The following is an 18,437-nucleotide window of genomic DNA, read 5'->3' on the forward strand; positions in this document are numbered from 1 at the left end:
ATATACAAAATCATGTTTTCTATATTACATGACTTTACATATGTATATGTGTGTGTCTGTACATATGCAAAATTTTCCAGAGCCCAACCAGTTGTATAGTTTGTTCTGTGGGGGGAAAAAAGGTTAAAAAACCAAAAAGAAACAAGTTCACGTCTTTTTTAGTGTCTCAGTGTGCTAGATTGTTAAGTTGGACGTATTTTCTGAATAGTGAATACAACATTATTCTGCATTCTAACTGAGGATAGATAGCTTCCAGAAATTATCTCCTGCATTTGTAAGTAAACAGTACAGGTGCACAAAGATAGTCAGGGTATGAAATTATACCGGTATATAGTATGCCCATTAGTTCTATTGTCTTAAAACACACCTAAGGCAAACCTCTTCTGTGTTAATTGCTGCTGCCCAGGAAAATGCCTAGGTCTGCCTCAACAATTAACACTCAGGCTAGCCTCTCAGTGCCAATTACTTATAACTGTAAATACATTAGAAAGCCTCCTTTGAATTAAAAAGAAACACTTTTTAATTACTCACTTTTTACAATCATTTCAATAACCCCCAAAGAAAAGGCAATGTAATGTTTGTAATAGGCAACAGAAGATTTCAGGGGGAAAAAACAAAACAAAACAAAAAAACCAAAAGGGCGGCTCAAAGGAGTAAGGCACCAGCCCCATATGCCGGAGGGGGTGGGTTCAAACCCAGCACCAGTCAAAAACTACAAAAAAAAAAAACAAAAAAAATTACATGGTTCTTGGTTTCTTACCATAACTCAGGAGTAATAGGTCCCCAGTGGTGGCCTCCTTGGGAAGCTTTATAGCAGTGTAGGAAGAGACCCATCTCTGAGCAGCCAGCTTTCCATCCATCCTCCACTCCAGCCACTGCCCTATAGTACCACCCTGGTGGAGCCATTCCCTCCAACTTTCTACCTATTTTTACAAAGCAAGGGAAGACCTGTGTATACCTACTCCCACCTATCCCGGCATTATACATTTATTCTGTATTAGAGTTACACTACATGTGAGCTGAATACATCAGGCAATCTTGTCTCCTTCCCTTGGTACCTGCTGCTCCCCTTGTTTCTTTCCCTCTGAAACTTGCCTCAAATTTGTAGCTTAGATGAACTCTTGCTAAAAGCTTTCTCTGATCTCTTACTATAGGTTTAGTACTTCTCAGATGTGCTTTGACAGCATTCTGAATTCCTTTTATTAGCAACATTATCACACATCAGTCTAACCTTTGTCTTTATTCCCCTTAGTTATTTTATATGCTCTAAAAGGAGAGCTAAAGTCCATCTCAATCATCAGTGTGCTTGCAAAGTATGCACATGGTAAGTATATGTTGAGCTGATTTAAACTATAATGCATCTGTGATTACTGGTGAAAAAGTAGAATAAGACCATTTGCTCAAATTTTCAGCAAGAACTAATGTGGCTAGAAGGAATAATCAGGAAGTTACTCAGAACTACTTGAGAAGATTTGTATTTCCCCAGCTGCCTTGGTGGACAAGAGTTTGTGAGTTGGATTAGGGATTTAAAAAAAAAATGTCGGGCGGCGCCTGTGACTCAGTGAGTAGGGCACCGGCCCCATATGCCGAGGGTGGCGGGTTCAAACCCAGCCCCGGCCAAACTGCAACAAAAAAATAGCCGGGCGTTGTGGCGGGCGCCTGTAGTCCAGGCTGCTTGGGAGACTGAGGCAAGAGAATCGCGTGAGCCCAAGAGTTAGAGGTTGCTGTGAGCCGTGTGACGCCACAGCACTCTACCCGAGGGTGGTACAGTGAGACTCCGTCTCTACAAAAAAAAAAAAAAAAAAAAAATGTCAATAAAGATAGGAATATGGACTGGGAGCAGTGGCTCACGCCAGTAATCCCAGCACTCTGGGAGGCTGAGGCGAGTGGATAGCCTGAGCTCACAGATTTAAGACCAGCCTGAGCAAGAGCAAGATTCTGTCTTTAAAAAACAGCTGGTGGGCTGTTTTTGGTGGGCACCTGTACTCCCAACTACATGGGAGGTTGAGGCAAGAGGATTGCTTCAGCCCAAGAGTTTGAAGTTGCTGTGAGCTATGATATCATCACACTCTAAAGAAGATGACAAAGAGGGACTCTGTCTCAAAAAAAAAAAAAAATGCATACAATAATCTATACAAGGCATACATATTACCAGTTTGGTAACTTGTTTCCAAATCACAAATATCTAAATATATCAAAAGTTAATAACAAGAATTTCAAGGTCGCATTTATTTGGGGAAACTAGTTAACCAACATAGAGCACTTTATTGTAAAGATGCTTTACAAACCCTTTAATAAGATTGTATGGCATTTAAGTGTCTTAGAAGAGAATTATTCTGAGTGGTGTTTCCCAGATATACTTTTTCATCCATGAGCATCCCAGGGGAAAAAAGTTCCTCAAAACTCATTTTGGGACGTGTCTATCATCGATAGCAAGGATTGGCAAACTGTGGCCTAAGGGCTGAAGCCCTTACTATGGGATCTGGACAAATCCCTTACAAATTATGGCCTTAAGGTTAAATCCCAAAGCCTATGGGCTAAAGCCTAACATCTGTTTTTATAAATAACATTGGAACACAGCTACACATTCTCACTTTGGCATTGCTCATAACTGCTTCTGTGATAAGACGGCAGAGGCATGTAGTGAGACAAAGATTATATGGCCTGTAACATTAAAAATAACTGTTTCCCACCTATTCACAGAAAAAGTTTGCTTAACCCCAATTTACAGTAAATTTTGTTCTATTCTCAAGATTTCATTTTTCAGTCTCTCCTGGGTATGATAAAGATTTACCTAAGTCAGCTGACCCCACTCCTGATGTGTTACACAAAATCACTGTACAAATGCAGGATGTAATGACCCACAAATCTGGAGAAAGCGTCATGGAGCTGACCAGAGGTACTTTCCAAACTGGAATGTGAACTAAGCAAAATGTGTATGAACTTTTATGCTTTAAATCTCAGTTACAAATTAATTAACACAAATTCTTAAACTAGCCACTTGAAGCTCACAGATATAAGCATAATTATTTTAAAATATCCGGAAACTAATACCTTAAAATACCTTATTTGGATAACTTATTAAAATACAAAATATGCTGGATGGAAATTTTAGTGAAAACAATTGAATAATCAATAGAAAAAAAAAAAGTCATGGGTGGCGCCTGTGGCTCAAAGGGGTGGGGTGCCGGCCCCAATGTGCCAGAGGTGGTGTGTTCAGACCCAGCCCCCGCCAAAAACTGCAAAAAAAAGGAAAAAAAAAGTCATACTGGTATCCTAAAGTACTTCATTATAAATATAATCTTGATCATACAGGAATACAGCTGAACAAGGTTTATGATATAAATTAATTTAAATGAGATATCATTTCATGTTATAGGACACAGAATATTCATATCTTTTTTATCCCAGTTTGGCAGTAAAAGAAAATACTTTACTTCCTAACAGCAGGGAGTTTTCTTGTGTGTTTGTTCCTTCAGTTGTTAATCCATACAAGTAAACTAATCTGACTATTGGTTTGCTCCAGGCACATTCATCATTATTTTCTAAGTTGCTAGGATCCGCTGACTTGGTCATTAGTTTAATAGAGAACAGTAAACTGAAGAGAAAGAATTCACTTAACAGTAACTTTTGGTGATGTATATTATATTTACAGAAATATTGTCTGTATTTCTATAATTCAGGAAAATTAGTTTGAAATCCTATTTTTCAAATGCTTTTTTCTCTCACGTGCTAGCTTCCATCTCCCCGCAGACTACCTGACTGATGTTGCTGCTGGGTTTTTCCTTGGTCTCTTCCACCCTGTGTGCTAGTGACCATTACATGTGACATCTGATCCCCTGGGAAAGCTTTTCAATACCTTTAGGTTCCTTTTGGAAGCTAAAATTGAAATTGGTGTTTTCATAGTTATTTCAAGGCAGCCCTTTCACTAGAATTTCAAAACAAAGAACCTTAGTTTCAATATTTTTAATCTTGGGATGAGTGGCCTAAATACACCTTACATTGTAATATGTTTACAACACGGGCTGTTCAAAAGAATAAAAACAAATGAAAAATTCCTATAGAGTTGTAACACTGTAAACAGCAATGGCCCAGAATGAGAGTTGATTGGGATACAGAAATCTAATCTACTGTTCCCATGAGCGTTTTCAATTCTCATATCTTTTGTGATGTGAGCATCTCTCTAGGCTAAGTAGGTTCTTCTCTTTAAAGATACAAGGGGTTTGTTTGTTTGTTTTATGAAATATGGTTCCTAAATCTAGATCAAATACTTCATGTGGTATTTAACCAATAACTTGGTCATCTGTTCCAAACCTGGGAGGAACATTTGGTATACAGAGTCACTGTGAACTGACATATTAGTCTCAAATTGGGCAGCATTGTTATACAGGTGAGGAGCACACATTCTGAGCTGGTCAAATGATTTCCCAGAGCATGCAGTGAGTGAGTGACAGCACAGACAAGACTGAAACCCCAGGCTCCAGATGCCCACTCAGTTCTTCACCATGACACAGCAACTCTCCTGGCCTCATAGGCCAGCTCCATTCAATTCCACTGACTTCTCCAGCCACATCCCCACTCTCCCGGGCACACCACAGCGCTTCAGTTATAGTAGTTTTTCCATACATGAGCCTGCTGCATATTACGCTGCCTGCATAGGTTTGTTTTGATAGTTTCCTCTGTCCCATGCCTGCCCTTTTAAAACGAAATCACCTCTTTGAGACCCAGTTCAACTGTCACCTTCCAAAAAAGCCAACTTTTCCAGATGCCTACAGATCAAAATACCACCTCTTCTCTGAAATAAAGCACCTTTTCCATATCTTCCCTGTGTTCCTTGTCAAATACGAATTTGTAATTCCATATCAATTCCTTTATTAGGGTATAAGCTTTTCGGGGTTTAAGTGGAGTCCACATTTTTACAAATTTTGCTGCCTCCACAACATGTATGGCCCTGTAACTTGCACGTGGTAGGTACCAAAATGATGTTCCCTAATTTACAAGGACAGCTAAATGTTTCTACTGACATCTGTATTTTTCAAAATTTAGTCTTTAACCTTTTCGTTTAAAGTCAAAACAATTGAAACTGTTGTTCTGAGAGCTCTCTGGAATTTTCCTCATTTCCAGCATTCTTAACTCCCTATTTCCTTGGTTTCTACAAGAATGCATGAATGTTCCTCCATTTTTTTGGAGGGGGAACAGAGTCTCATGCTATTGCCTTAGGTAGCATGCTGTGGTGTCATTATAGCTCACAGCAACCTCAAACTCTCGGGCTCAAGAGATCCTCTTACATCAGCCTTCTGAGTAGCTGGAACTATAGGCACCTGCCAGGAATCCTGGTTGGTTTTTCTATTTTTAGCAGACAGGGGGTCTCGCTCTTCCTCAGGCTGGTCTCCACCGCAAGCAATCCACCTACCTTGGCCTCCCAGAGCGCTAGGATTAAGGCATGAGCCACTGTGCTTGCCCTGGCCTGTTCTTGCATTTTGAATTGTTATGCTTTTAAAAGCACTATGCATTTTTAACCCATTGGAGCCAAGATATGTGAACCCATTTAAGTGAGGTTCGGTGCTCCTGGGCTCTGGCCTCACTTATCTTAAGGTCGAGTTCACCTTATGTGGGTTTTATCCCCTACTTTTTATACTGAGAAATCATTCACCTTAATAGAGTAGCCAGTGAAGACAAGCAGTTTTGTCTTCATGGTAAAAAGGAAAGGGTATCTTGTTATAAATAATTAATCAGATAGCAAGACTTTCTGAATATCCATTTTAGCCCATTTTTATTTCTTCTCTGATGCTTCACTGCCTAGACTATAGCAATATTTAAAGAAATTTCTTTCTTTTTAGAGACAGAGTCTCACTTTGTTGCCCTCGGTAGAGTGCTGTGGCATCACTGCTCACAGCAACCTCCAGCTCTTGGGCTTAGACTATTCTCTTGCCTCAGTCTCCTGAGTAGCTGGGACTACAAGCGCCCACCACAACGCCCGGCTATTTTTTGTTGCAGTTTGGCCAGGGCTGGGTTCGAACCCACCACCCTTGGTATATGGGGCTGGCGCCGTACCCACTGAGCCACAGGGGCTGTCCAAGAAATTTCAATAAACCTTTAAAAAAAACTGAAATCCAGTAATTCCAGTTAAAGTTGGTTACTCACAATACATTATGCCTATCCTGTAAAAGAAACTGAGATGGGAGTGAAGTTATCAGGTCTATAAAATTATTAAATGAATAACACATGTCTGTACATCCTCAACAGGGAAGGTATTCATTTCTTTTCTGCATTATTCAAAACCTTCACATGCCTAATAAACTCTAGATGTAAAACTTCTCAAAGGCATCCGTAATCCTGAGCTCCCACCTCCACTCTGTTAAGTTCAGCTACCTTTTCTGGGCCTTTGACTCTTTCTCTTTCCCTAAGTATGCCACTCCCTGGAATTGCAGGTCCCAAATTTTAAATGCTTACTGAATATTCCTTCTTAAACCATTCCATTTGATTCATTCAAAAACATATAAACAACTCAAGCCTCTTCTTCACAAATCAACTTCTGAAATAATGTACGTAGGTAAAGGGGGTATGAATAAAGAGCACACCATTCTGATTCTTAACACAGTCTTGGAGTGTTTGTAAATGTACCAAAGGGATTGCTTCTTCTGTCTGTCCCATGAACTCTCGGCAACATCTAAATGCATACCAAGGAAAAAGGAAAGAGGTGGTAGTGAACGCGGCAATGGAATTGCCTGTTTTGTCTCCCTGTTATCCTTTCTGAAACTAAAATTGATGAAGCCCATGGCTTCTCCAAAGACGAATGCAGAGTAAAGTCCAGAGCCAAACCTCCTATTTGCTACTATTCCCTCTCAAGGCCCAAATCCCAGATGACTCGGGGCTCCAGCTGAGTGGAACACAGCACTGAAATGGAAACATTTGATTACACTTGGGCTTCCACGACTGCCTCTCCACCATGCCTTATATTTGTTTATTAAATGGTTTTCCTCTGGGTTTTATTTTAAAAGGTTGCTTCTGAATCTGAGTGTTTTAAATGAACAGCTCTGTCTTCACCCGGTAACTTTTTCAAATGTAAGGTGCTTAGCTCTTTATTACAGCAGCAATATCATTAGTGTTCTGGTCCTTTCAGGCTGAAATATACCCTCCCTTATTTTTCAAACTAATGGTAGCCAGTAAACTGCATATTTTTCTGCAAGTGACAAAAAGTAAGTTTCCCAGAGCAATTGAGGACTAAAATAAATTGTACAGATTTATACCGGTGCATCCTACGGGATGTCCATGTACGTATCTGGTGGTGACCTTTCATAAAATTAACCTGTGTAATGCTGATGACTTCGGTTACAACTGTCTTAAGCCCCTATGGTGATAACAGAAGGGGTGGAAATGTGTCTTTTCAAGGCCATCACTGATACAGCCAGGCATGGGCAGGTGTTTGCTGATCTTCCAGTTCCACAGAGAACCTTGAGTCCTCTTTGTGAATCCTGACCTGCTATCCAGCCCAAGAAACATGCCACTCAGTCACTCCCCAGGACACCTAACACAGCAACATTTTGCCTTCTTTCATTTGACTCAAGAGGCGATTTTGCCACTTCATTTATGAGGGAAGACAAAGTGCCACAGAGCATCTCTGGGATGACAGAAGCCTCATGCTGTGAATTGATCTTGCCACCCTGAAATGAATCTAGAAATATTTGTACCTTAATCTCCTGCAGAAATAAACCCTCTGGAGTTCTCAATCTGACATTCAGCAAAATTTGTACTGTATCAGCTTTTGCTAGGCTCACTGTTAGGAATAGAAAGAAAATGTAGAAGCTTAAATCCTGTGTTTGGGAGATTATTTCTTGTTGATATTCTCCTTTGCAAAAAGATTTTCTGGTGCTAGTTCATTACTGAGATTCTGTCTGCCGTCCTCTGCTTTCTCTTTTCGCTACTTTTCTTCCTTTGGCCTCAAATCACATCTCACAATCAAACCTTTTAACCTGAGTCAATGGAAGGTCTGTTTTGGTTATCTGACTATTAGAGATTCTCAAAATGTAATTGCAGGCTTCTTATTTATCCAGGAGATAAGACGGATGGCTGAGAGGCCAGTTGGCAATTTTGCTATTTCACATTCAGTCCTACTTCTAGCACCCTTACTGATGTTATCAAGAACAGCTCCCCACATAATTTTACCTGGTGTTATGCTCAGGCTAAAAATAAAAATAACATCGTTAAAGTGGAATTAGACGGTAAGGGACACTGTGCTACTGACCGGAAGGCAGGGTATGCTTGCAGCGCGAGTGTCTTGCACCAGGTCACTGTGTTCACTGGTCGTTAGTTTTAATGGCCTACATGGTCTCCGCATAGCTGGTTTTTACTTGGAAAAACCCATGGAGTGCCTTTTAGTTTCACAACTCAATTCTACAGAGATAAATATTCAAGTTGCCAAGGTCAGTGGCCCTGCCTAATGGTATCCCGGAGAGCCAGTCAAGATGGCGTCTCCACTCACTGCAAGCTAATTAAGAGTTGAAAGAGGCCTCCAACTTCGCAGCACCAGCGCAGCCTCCCTCAGCACAAATTTTGCCCTTGGCGTTCTGAGAACAACATGACATGTACTCTGGAAGGTGCCACTGTGCGTGCTTCAGCAAATTTAAGGGACTCTACCCTCTGCCATTGGCTGCCAATTAATTTTAAACCAGATGTCTTAGAGAGGTTATGTCAGGTATCCTGAGAAAATTTTAGGCGACAAATGCAGGATAAACAGTGTCACGAATAGTGAAGAGTATTAAAATCCCAGAGTTTACCTTCTACTATACCTGTTTTAGGGAGGAAGAAGCTATGCTAAGTGCTTTGGGAACTCTATCCACCCTGCCAATCCTGCCTAATTCCTTCGTATGGACGAAAGTGGTTTTTCTCTTGACTTATTTGCAAAAAAAGGTTATTAATAGCAAACTGCAAAATTTTGTTGGCAGAGGAAAGTAACGAATACATAAATGGCTGTATGACTTAATACCGTTTGTTTATTTATTAATACCCTCACTGTACTCCAGAAAATAACAAAACAACTAGGGAAAGTGCCCTAGAACCCCCAAACTTCTTACCTCTAACAGCTGTTATTTAAGTTGACACTTGCGGGTTCAACGGTTAACATAAAGGTACTTGAAATTTCTCAAAAGTCAAATGAGTTTAAGAGTGCAAACAAATAATTCCTAAAATACCCTAAAAGAGGCCTCAGGTCTCAGAAGACTCTAGAATGGGTTCTAGAAAGCTCAAAGGCTAGAGTAGGAAACAGAGGCATGGGATTCAAGTTCCATGTGATGAGTTAAGAAATTTCCCACACCACAGTTTCCCCACATGCAAAACAAATGTTTCTAAATCCTAATCCTAATTTATTGTTTCAATATTTCTGCACTCTCTGATTATGTTTCAATATTTCTGCACGCTCCTATACATTGTATAGGTACAATCATTACTTGAAAATATTCTTCTTCCTTTATTCTGTTCATCTATCTCCTCTCTGATAATGGGCAAATAAACAGAAACCTGAAATAAGCACAGACTAAAAATTATTTAACAAACATTGAATTAAAACTAATGAAAAACATAAACATTGTTACCAAAAAATTGTGCTTTTCCTTGTGATTGATACTGAATATTTTTTACTTGCTATTAGTTATTAAACTATGTTAATGAAATTGACATTATTAACTGTACTTCTATAGATTGGGTCTGAAAATAATCTATATCAGCATTTCTACAGACAATGGACAAATCATACTGAAACATCAGCCATTATTTGAAAGAAATGGTCCATAGCACCAAGTGGCAGACATCGAGTATCTCAAAGGGAAGCCAGACAAATACAATTCTGTCCCCCACACACTTTTCTGTCTCTGTTTTATAACCGCACACCTTCATTCTCTCAGTTGGCTGCTTTCTGTTTTGTTGCAAGACAAATTAATACTCTGTGCCCACGAGACACATGCTTCCAAACTGGCTGTTTGGAGACTCAACTAAGTGGGGCCAGGGAGTGTGATGTAACTCCATGTAATCAAATGTTAGGTACATTTTAACATACAACCATACCTACCCTCAAGTTCATTACTAATCACGAAAGGAAATAAACCCCTGAAAGGGAAGCAAAGAAATTATATGACTGGTAATTCATGTTGGCTTCTTTGGATGGGTCTTACAGATACCAATTTTTCTAATCATCTATTAGTTTAGCTCAAAACATACTTGTTGATAAACAAACAGATGATGCAGTTTATGCCATATTCTCTTCCTCTGCCACTTTAATTTTTAATACAGGATTTGTATTTTTTAAAAGATATTTTCTCAGTATAGTTACTGAATCTGTAAGAAAAAATATTAGAATAAGTCTGAGTTCTCTCTCGGCTCTAAACCTTGAAGTGTTGAATGATCAGAGGCAATTTATAGTATGCAAAATAGCATTTCTTGAAGCAAACTATTTCCTATCCTAGAATATCATGTATTAGAAGGAAAGAAAATATTACTTTATCTCAAAGATTCCATACAGTTTATGAAGTATGTAAATGTTTAGTATTAGGGAACAAAGCTTGGGAATCTGTTTACTGATAACATTAATTTCATACGTTTCCTTTCATCGTGAAAAAGAGAAAAAGAAATTAAGTTCATGAAACTAGAACACCTCATTGATTATTGCATCAAGGCTGTGTGGTAAAGGACAAAAAGTCAAAGTTGGTTTTCCAAGCGTAAATAACATGGACTTCTTATATTAAATCTCTGTAGGGATTTATACCCAGGGCATTTCCGAATACTTTTGTTCTCAAGATTATTATCTTAAATGGAGATTAAGAATAAAGTAAGGAAGTTTGCAAGTTAAGAAAAATCTAGTTTTTCTTCTAAGACATATGTCTGAGGAGAAGTTAGTGCCTTGATAGAGATTCTAAAGACAAAGAATTATGTTGCAGGTACGGGGCAAGCTGAGGTGAAAGTATTCACGGATAAAGTACACAATATACTCAGAAAACTACCATTCTGATTCCTAAAATTTAGCATTACAATCGAATCTTATCCCTACATTACTATTCTCTATGCTGCTGGTTTATGCTAATTTTAAGAATAAATTGCCATCCTAAATTAGTCAATTTTACTATTATCTTGCTTACAGATAATCATTAAAATTATTACAGAAAATAAAAAAAATTCCATAACCTTTAACCTATCCTTCTTATGATTACAATAGTCATAGGCACTACAGAATAAATTCCGATAGTTTCAAAGAGAAAACTAAATGTTCCCAAACGGGTATAGTTACATCAATAACATTTTGGATATATAAATTTGATGGGATATTGTGTGGTGATTCAACATATTCCAAAAAGATCATATAAAAATATAATACATTTCTAAAATATTAATAAATTAGAGAAAATTAGTATGCATGTATATATTAACATGTGTATACGCATATCAGGATTAGAAATATGTAAAATGTATGTATATAGGCAAAAAATAGGTGTGAATACACAAGACAAAGTGACTGCTATTAGCCAATGAGGGATATTCTATTTATTTATTATTCATTTGTTTTAAAAAATTAGCCACTTTAAGAAACTTACAATTAAAAAAATAGGTATATGTATATAAAGCAGAAGTTATGAAAATTAACAAGTGACACAGATAGCTTGAAGTCTAAATTATACCACAAGTCTGCCAAATTTTTAATGGTTAATATGTTAGAGACAAGTTAGCATTTAATATATATTTTTCTGAACAGATTTAAATTTTTCAAATTTGAAAAATTAAAAAACAACTAGAAATAACAAAGTCACATTTATTGACACAGCATATAGCTAAAAAATGCTACTAAGTCAATTGAGAATAGTTGATCCAATGTTGGGGAGAGGGACTGATCTCACAGTCCCTCTGTGAGGGGTGGATCTAAACATTCGATCATTAGGGCTGCTGTAGAACAGTAACAAAAGTGAGTGATTTAAACAAAACAAATGCATTGTGTCAAAATCCTGGTGGCTAGAAGTCTGAGACCAAGAGGCCAGCAGGGCCATGTTCCCTTTGAAGGCACTAGGAAAAGGTCTGCTTCTCCCTGGCTTCTGGTTCTTCTTTGGCTTGTGGCAGAATAACCCCACTGTTCACATGGCATTCTCTTGTGTGTCTTGTAGGGTCCAAATTTCCCCTTTCAAAAGGACATCAGGTATATTGCATTAAGGATCCACCTTACTCTTCCATGACCTCATTTTATTTAATTATTTAATTTTATTTAATTCTATTTCCAAATAAAATAGATGCTCACGTACTTGAAGTTAGGCCTTCAAACACACTGAGCCCACAACGTGTTTACGGAGAGCGGATGGGGGAAAGAAACCTGCGCCCTTACTTCATCCTGCTCAGCTGGCTCACTTCTGCAGGAGGATAAGTGACTGGGTCGAATATTTATGATATGGGGATGAATGAATAAATGGATAGATGGATGGCAATTCTTAAAATTCATCTTTCTAAACATTCTCATGATCTTGTTCTCTGAAATAAAGTAATTTCCCAATTGTTAGGGAGTAGATAGCCCTAAGAATGAATCTGATACCCTGAGTCACAAAGTATCAAATGTCTTAATCCATTTCACCCATGCCAAATAATTCGTACAGTAATTACACTTCATCAGACACAAGAAATATCTTTATATCCAGAAAGAGATATAAGGCATGAGGCAGATGAACAGCAACAACTTTCAAAGTAGCACTAAACACCCTCATGAGCAATGGAGAAACTCAGACATGCACGCCTCTCTCACAAGGGCAGGAATTCGCAGTATTCGCAGCTTTAAATCTTGAAATTTATACCTTGATATCACCCTTTAGACTTCCCAGGAACCATCTCAGATCTACCAACTCTAGTCTATACCTCCTTTCCTAAGGAATTCACAGGGGCCTCTGTAATTTGGAATTATAAGTTGTCAAAACAGTATTCCAACTATTTATATCATCTCAATGCCAGGACCAATATGGTGTGTGGAAACACAAAGCACAAAGTTTTCTAAATTTCCCCTACAGAAAGCATGAGCATAAAACATACCGCTCCCCCAAATATAGAAATTGTTTGCATATTTTCATACAGTAGGGTAGCAAGCAGTGTATACTAACTTAATAGACACAAAAGCCACATGGGGTATTGTCTCTCACTTTGTTTTATAAATGAGAAACCTGAGGAGAGGAAATATCAAGTACCTTTCTCAGAGTCACACTGAACAAGCCTAAGAGCCAAGATTTAAACTTTATAGTAGTATTCTAGACATTATGCCCTTCCACATTATGTTCTACAACACCTACTTGATATCATATATTGCACTTCTGAAACAGAAAAAGAAAAAAATAAACTATTTTTGCTGACCTAGAAAAATTGCTAGTTTTTGAGATCTTAAAAATACATTCATTTTTCTATGAGGACACAAAAACTCAGTGTACTGTTTTGATGACCCCTCACCTCAGTGGGGTTAACTGTTTCTATGAAATCATTGGAGAACACGAATTTAATATATTCAGCATATGACAATGTCTTTCAGGGCAAGCTCTTTAAAAATAGTGAATTAAATAAAAATTGGTCTCAGCTTACAAAATCAAATATCACTACCAGTCATTGGGAAGTACAATAACGATTTTAGCTCTCTAAATCTGAGCCAGCCTAAAAGCAGCAGGATTAGGCTTAGAAACAGGGATGAAAGAATGCAGTTGAGTAAACTTTCCATCCTGGTGAACTTTTTAGATTTGAAATTTACCCACAGATCTAGGTTGTTTTTGAAAGTTTCCCTGATATATAAAGTCACCTTTGAGTGATACGGTGGTAGATGTGGGTGTGAATTGCTTCACCCTTAAATCTAAGCCTATTTGAGATGCCTCTGGATAATTTTCTAAAGAAAACGAGGCTTCGTGTGCAACACAGTGGCAATCTGGCATTTCAGCTATTGCTTTTTTTTATGATACAGAACATCTTCTTGTCCTTGCTCAGCACTAATAGCAAATCAGTGGGTTTGCTCTTTGAACAGCATTCTCCAAAAACACAGTCGTGGGAGAATGGAGGATTTCTTCAGGCTATCAGGCATCAAAGAGTTCCAGATTGGCCCTTTCACAGACCAGTCTCACAAGTTCTAGAAGTGTGCTAATAAAAGGAATATTGAATATTTTTGGCTCAATCCATTTTGTGGAGAGTCTTTCAAACATGTTTAAACAGAGGTTTTCACTTCTCCTTGAAATATTACAAAACCTGGTTGAAGAAATGACAACAGAATACCAAACACTCTAATCTTTTAGGGTTCCTTGTTGTTTTCTAACATCAAGAGGCAAGGCTCGGGCAGTGCCTGTGGCTCAAGGAGTAGGGCGCCAGTCCCATAAGCCGGAGGTGGCAGGTTCAAACCCAGCCCCGGCCAAACACACACACACACACACACACACACAAAGAGGCAAGGCTCCCCTTAATAACAACATTTAGAGGTAGATTGGAACGCAAGAGTCTCTGTAGTCTAAGAGGGCAGTCCGATCAATGTATAAACTGGGGTGTGGTATAATTACAAAGTGCTGTGACCAAGGGGCAAGCAACTCTCTGGAGAGACAAGGGAAGGACTATGGCTTTAATAAAAATCTAAACAGATCAGCTAAAAGTTGAGGAAAAAAAGGAGAAAACATGAAAGTACACCAATTGTTTTAGAAAAGGCACAGAAATCACCTATGATCAAATGAAAGCAAGTTCAAAACTGACACCAGAAAGAGACACATATTTGGAAACAGAGGAAAAACAGGAACTTTTGCATCAGATAGAGATAGCTTCAGAAGGAACCGAGGGCAGCTTTAAAAGGGGAGCAGAGAGTACCCAACTGTGGGAGAAGAGGTGTCATCAGGAATACCAACAAAGTTACTCTATTTTTGTTCAAGCTCAAGATGGAAAGGCATCTCTGGGGTGACTAGATTTCAGAAGACACACTGAAAAATCATGTTTAAAAAACAAGCAGGTATTCCTATTTAAAGTCATCCTCAAGATATGAGCAGGAAGGAACACACGCAGTACCCAGGCTCACGTCTTGTCCTTATACAGATAAGGTGTTTTCCAGAAGAGGCAGGGCTTTAAGAGTTTACACTCAAAGTTTACACAAAGATAAAATAAGGAGTACGAAGAATTTATCTCCCAACACCATTGCTCATTTAAGATACCAACATCTTTAAGGGTATTCCCTTGTTTGGTGAAAGTCCTCAAGAGTGAAACAGCAGCTTTTAACAAACACTTCTAAGGTGACAGGACAGAGAGCCGAAAGGAAGATGGAGATGGCGTAACCAATTAAAACGTCAGAGGACATTTAGATAAAACGACGAAACAAGGCCGAGACTCTTAAGTCACAGCCCTCAGCTGTACAACAGTGCCAGGAGAGAAGAAATCCACAGTTCACACAAACAAAACCCGCCTAAGATCGCTGCTCAGCCCAACGTCTCAGAAAAAGCACCAACCCCGAGTTCAAATGCACTGCAGCTGGAAGCTACCTTGCTCTCAGGGAATGCCAGAACCAGAGCTAGTCTGAAGATGAACCAGTCTATCTCGTACATTTTCTGAGCAGTAGACAAGGTCCACAGAGGTTAATGTCACATGTCTGAGTTCACAAAGTAAGACAACACTGAAACGGTATGCAAAGAGGATTGTGCAGTGATTAGTCAAGGATGCAACTCATTTTACTTATTCTGCTCTGTTGGTAACTTTAATAAACTCGTAACACCGTGAGTCACACTGTCTTTTCACTGAAGTCTGATCTCCTTTTCCACTAACCTTCCACCGCTGTGGATTTATGCATATTTATACAGTTATTAACGAAAACAAACTTAGAAGATCAGAATGTTATCTAACAAAATATACAAGTCCTTCTCATGAAAGACGGAAAGAGCATGAATACTGCTCTAGTTACACTTTAAAAAAATAAACAACTTGTTTTCAATGAGTATTTAACATGGTTTAGACTTATATGTGGTAAAATAAGTTTTTGAGGTTAGAATATATTTATTCTTGATTTCTTTTCTTCATAATTACCCATGAGCAAAGCAAAAGTTTAAAATTTGGTTGCTATTATAAACTTGTATTTCCTTTATTAATTACTTTCCACTTTGACAACTTTGATTATTAAAAGTATAGGTTCTAGGAATGGCTACTATTTTGACTTTTTTACCCCTAGATGAACCAGGCCAAAAGAAAAAAAAAATCTCTTTAACTTGCTATAGACCTAGGAAATACTATGTGACAGAATGGAAAAATACCAATCTCTTTACTTCCATTAACTCTAAATTGTGATCTTTCAACAGGCAGGAAACAGATGTGCAAGTAGATATCAATAACTGAATCAGTCACAAGTATATAGGTATAGAAACGGAAAACTCTTAAAACATTGCTTGCAGTACATTTGAAAATGGTAACACAATACTTTCTCATTCCCTAGTACTGTAATGCTGGCTCATTTAATTCATATAAGGTTAAAACTGTCTCTTACAAGACCAAGTGTTGGAGTTAATATTACCACAGATTATTTCTGTTGGATTTCAGGGACATCCCGTATGTTCTTATTCTGAATATCAAGACAGATTTTGACTTGAATCTGAATTTGCTAAATTGCAAGCATTAGCCTCTCCGGGCATTCCTGACCATTAATACGGGAGAAATAATTCTAGTCATCAGACTGAATCTTCACTTCTCAAGACCATATGAAGAGAAACAAAAAAGGTCAGAAATCTCATTAGTAAAGTCAGGAACAAGTCACTATTTTCTGTTTAATGGAACAAGACAGTCAATGACTGATCTAACATCAAGTTGTTATACCACCCTCACAGTTGTGGCCAGGGATAGTGCAAAAGATCACAACATTGTTTAAACAGGGTAGCAATTAAAGGACAACAAGCCAAGGGTAATAGCTTGGCTGCCTAAGGACTTATTGCCACCCCCCGGTGGAAGGATGAAGGGGTGGTGAAGATGGGGGATGCCCCCTCATTTGTTCCTCAGCCTTTCCCTTGACTAGACTGATTATTAGAACGTTCTGACTATCCTTAAGACGACTAAGCAAAATATGACTCCCCTTCCCCACCTGAGATCCTCCTCTTCCCTTCTTTTTCTGAAGGCTCAGGGTGAAGGGAAAACACTCTGAAGACAACAGTTTGTTTCCTTTTAGGGCCAGAAAAAAAGGAGTTAGAATCTCAGAACCTGGTATTATTTTCCCACTGACCAGTGAAAACACTTAGAGTCGACAGAGCGTAATTTAATGTCATCAGACATGTTTCATCTTCGTTTTTAAGATATTCATTTCCTAGACTCAGTAGCCATTTTTGCATGCCAATGATGACTTCTGATAGTAAAGACAGTCTACGTCCACATGAGTCATCCACAGAGATGGTACAATTCTTTTAAACTCCATATTAACGTAACTTACAAAACAACATAGGAGACCGGAACTTTAACACATGGTTACAGGTTAAAAACTTTAACACATGGTTACATGTTACAGGAACTTTAACACATGGTCACAGGTTAAAAACAATGAGAAATGTAAGTACGACTTATTTCCTTTAATTGACAAATTTAAAGAGGGTTATTTCCAAATTACTCAACAAAGAGTCAAGATAATAGAGCCAGCTAAACAGGATGTGAAAAATTTAGCTGATGCAATAATCAACATATCTATTCAAGAAGGTATGCCCCTTAAAACCAACAATGTCTACTTCCACACTGATTTCTTTCTTTTTTTCTTTTTCTTTTTTTTTTTTTTTAAACAGATTATCACTATGTCACCCTTGGTAGAGTGCCGTAGTGTCACAGCTCACAGCAACCTCAAACTCTTGGACTTACGCAATTCTCTTTCCTCAGCCTCCCAATTAGCTGGGACTACAGGCACCCACCACAACGCTGGGTTATTTTTTGTTGCAGTGTCATTATTGTTTAGCTGGCCCTGGCCAAGTTCGAACCCGCCAGCCTCAGTCTATGTGGCTGGTGTTGTAACCACTGTGCTACCAGTGAAGAGCTCACACTGATTTCTTGACAGGCAGGTTATTTCATTTCATTGGATGTGTTGTTTGCATATAGCAGGCAATGTATGTATTATAAACTATAACATGTATTTATACAGAATATTCTACTCGATGCAAACACCAAAGACAATAAATCTGACTGAGCAATCTTACTACTGGGTCTATATCGAAAGGAAAGGAAATCAGTATTTCAGAGAGATGTTTGCACTTCGTGTTTTAGTGTGTCATTATATACAACAGCCAATATATGGAATCAACCTAAGTGTCCATCAACAGATAGGAAAAAGTGGTATAGAAAAATAGATACACAGACAAACATTGGCACACTGTTCATCCATAAAAAAATAATGAAATCCCGTCGTTCCAGGCAACACAGATCAGCCTGGAGGACATTATGGAAGTGAAATAATCAAAGAACAGAAA

Source organism: Nycticebus coucang, chromosome 8 (assembly GCF_027406575.1).
Source record: "Nycticebus coucang isolate mNycCou1 chromosome 8, mNycCou1.pri, whole genome shotgun sequence".
NCBI lineage: Eukaryota > Metazoa > Chordata > Mammalia > Primates > Lorisidae > Nycticebus > Nycticebus coucang.